Raw genomic sequence first — 3230 nt, 5'->3', positions numbered from 1 at the left:
TTTGAACGATGTTCCAATTTCTTGGGATTTTGTACCAACACATGTGCTGGACAACCCCAAATTCTAAAGTGACGTAAACTACTTTTACGCCCTTTCCATAACTCATAAGGTGTTTTTAAAACACTTTTAGAGGGAATGTTGTTCAAAATATGGATAGCAGATTCAAGTGCATATCCCCAAAAGGAATCAGGCAATTGAGCATAGCTCAGCATAGAGCGAACCATATCTAATAAGGTTCGGTTTCTTCTTTCTGATACACCGTTCTGCTAAGGTGTACTAGGTGCAGAGAGTTGTGCCTGGATCCCGTTTTCTATCAAATATCTTGGAATCGTATGTTCATATACTTTCCACCTCGATCTGATGGAAGTGTCTTTATTGTTTTACCTAATTCATTTTCAACTTCAGCCTTATATTCTTTGAACTTTTCAAGAGAATCAGACTTGTGATGAAGCAGGTAAACATGACCATACCTTGAATAATCATCAATAAAACTGATGAAATATTCATACCCACCTCGAGCCTTGACATTCATTGGTCCACAAAGGTTCGAATGTATGAGCTCTATAGGTACTTCGGCTCTGAGACCTTTTCCTGAAAAAGATCTCTTGGTCATCTTTCCTTCAAAACAGGATTCACATGGAGGTAAAGAGTTATCTTCTAACTGACTTAAAAGGCCACTCTTGACCAATCTCCCAATCCTATTGAGATTTATGTGACCAAGTCTTAGGTGCCATAGATAGGCATTGGAAGAAACATTTTGTTTTTTATTCTGAGTTTCTAATGTTCTAAACATTTCAGTATTTAAAATAAAATTTGCTCTAGTTGGTCTTAACTTATATAAGTTGTCTTCAAGTGTAGCAGAACAAATTTGAATACCTTTACAAAAAATGAACGCTTCATTTATATTAAAAGATATTGTATATAATTATTCTATAATACAAGCGATAGATATCAGATTCCTCCTCATAAGAGGTGCATGCAAAACATTTTAAGTACTAGATATCTATCTTTAAAAAAAAACTTCAGATCTCTCACTGCTTCAGCTGAGACAACCTCTCATGTTCTAACTTTAAGGGTTATCTCACCTTCTTCAAGCTTTTTCCAAGAACTAGTTTCCTGAAACGAGAAACAAATATGATTAGTGGCTCCTGAATCTAGTATCCAGGTTGAAGTATCATATTCCACTAAACATGTTTCAAAGACCAATAAATCATATTTACCTTATGCCGTTTTCTCAGCTTTCTTCTCTACAAGGTACTTTTGGCAATTTCTCTTCCAATGCCCGTTTTGATTACAGTGGAAACATTTTCTTTTATCTGTATCTTTCTTTCCCTTTTTTTATCTTGGGAGCCTGCCCTTTTCCCTTCTTTTTCATTTGAGCTTTAGAGGGTCCAGCTTTATTTTTAGAGGATGATCCTCTTATAAATTTTTTCTTAGTGGTAGCAACATTTGCTTCCACTTCCTTCCCTTTACCTAAAGTAAGGTTTTGGAATCACTAGAGTTCTTTAAGAAGGGTAGTGAGGTTAAATTCTATCTTATTTAAAGACGCATCTGTCTCGAAAGGTATAAAACTCTTCAGAAGAGATTGTAAGATAAAGCTAACCTGAATAGCCTCTTCAATGGGTCTGCCATTTACTTCAGCTATATTGAAGTACATCATCATGTCCAGGACATGTTCTCTAACATAGGTCCCCTTCTTCATCCGCTTCGTGTAAATGTGCTTAATTGCCTCGTGTCTAAGGGACCATGATGGTTGCCCAAACATTTCTCTTAATGAATCTATTATCTCTTTAGTCGTAGCTAAGGATTCATGTTTCTTTGCCAAAACATCAAACATGCTGGCAAGAATGTAAACACAGGCCTTTTCATTGCCTTTGACCCATCGATCGTATGCTTCCCGAACAGTTCGGTTAGCATTTGAGGTTGGGGCTTGAGGAAATTCCTCAGTTAAGATAAATCTTAGATCGTCAACTACTAGTATTGTGTTTAGATTCGATTTCCATGCCGAATAATTGTCGTCGTTTAGTTTCTCAGAAGCTAAGAGTTGAATTATTGAGCTGTTCATGCTGAAAAGATAAACATATTCTTTTTAGTAAAAAACATTAATCTTTTAAATCCAATCAAGTTTAGCAAAAAAACTAATAATGTATCCTTCATTATTATATTTTGCAATGATATTTCAAAAGTTTAGAGTAACCTCCACCGAAGGGCAGTCGATTATTCCTCTTTTGAACCAAGACAATCTTGACTAGATGCTAACCCCAGAATAACTCTTTATTCCTATAGCACTTTAGTTATTGCTACTTTGGTCGAAAATATACTAACATCTTAATAATTCTTGTAAGTGTAACCTTCCATTTTTGGATTTCAGAAACCAAAATCAACATGCTCTCGAAAGTGGAAAGTCAATATGAAAACTGATCTAAGAGAGCCTATCCAGATTTGGGGTTCGCGGTGTTCCAAATCCTATAATACAACCCTTCGAAGGGAAAGGTCGCTCCAGGGCAGACATGCAGGCGCATTATAGGAATCTCACGGTGCTACCTAATGGAAGAGACCGTAGGATATGTTGTTACATACCCCTCACCCGCTTACTATGAACTACTTCCCCTATTCACCTTGATATTGATCCATGCAAACACTCTTTGAAGGGAGTCCGCTCCTAAGCACGAACCAAAGCCCTGCATAGACCTCACGATGTGAACTCTTAGGAACGCTAGAGCTAAAAGTACACTACTTCTCTCTAGCTGAAGTGTTCTATAACGGTTTAGGGTATAAAAAAAAAATACTTAGAGATATATTTCGGCTAAATTAAACATATCCTAAGTTTAGGTGATAGATCCATATATAACTCTTATACTGGATTTTAACCTATGATGTTTAGGTGATAAACAAATTTTATTACCTCACATCTCTCACGCATGCTCATTAAAACTAGGATTATTTGACTTAGACACTAGTTTGATCTCCAGGTAGGAGGTGTTTCATAAACCGTCATCTTAAGAACCCCAACCTTAGACAAGATCTCCCCGAGTAAGTAAATAACTCTTTGTTTAACAAGTAATCGACCTATACTAACTCTTTAGAAAAGCCGATTGAAATTGCACCAATTTAATCCTAGGTGAGCATGCAACTTTTACCTTTGTTATAGATTTTAAAGTCTAGGTTATTTTATAACAATTATAAAATAAAATTATAACCATTATAACCCTAGAATCATACATCTATAA

Source organism: Benincasa hispida, chromosome 4 (assembly GCF_009727055.1).
Source record: "Benincasa hispida cultivar B227 chromosome 4, ASM972705v1, whole genome shotgun sequence".
Lineage (NCBI taxonomy): Eukaryota > Viridiplantae > Streptophyta > Magnoliopsida > Cucurbitales > Cucurbitaceae > Benincasa > Benincasa hispida.
This window is presented reverse-complemented; position numbering follows the sequence as displayed.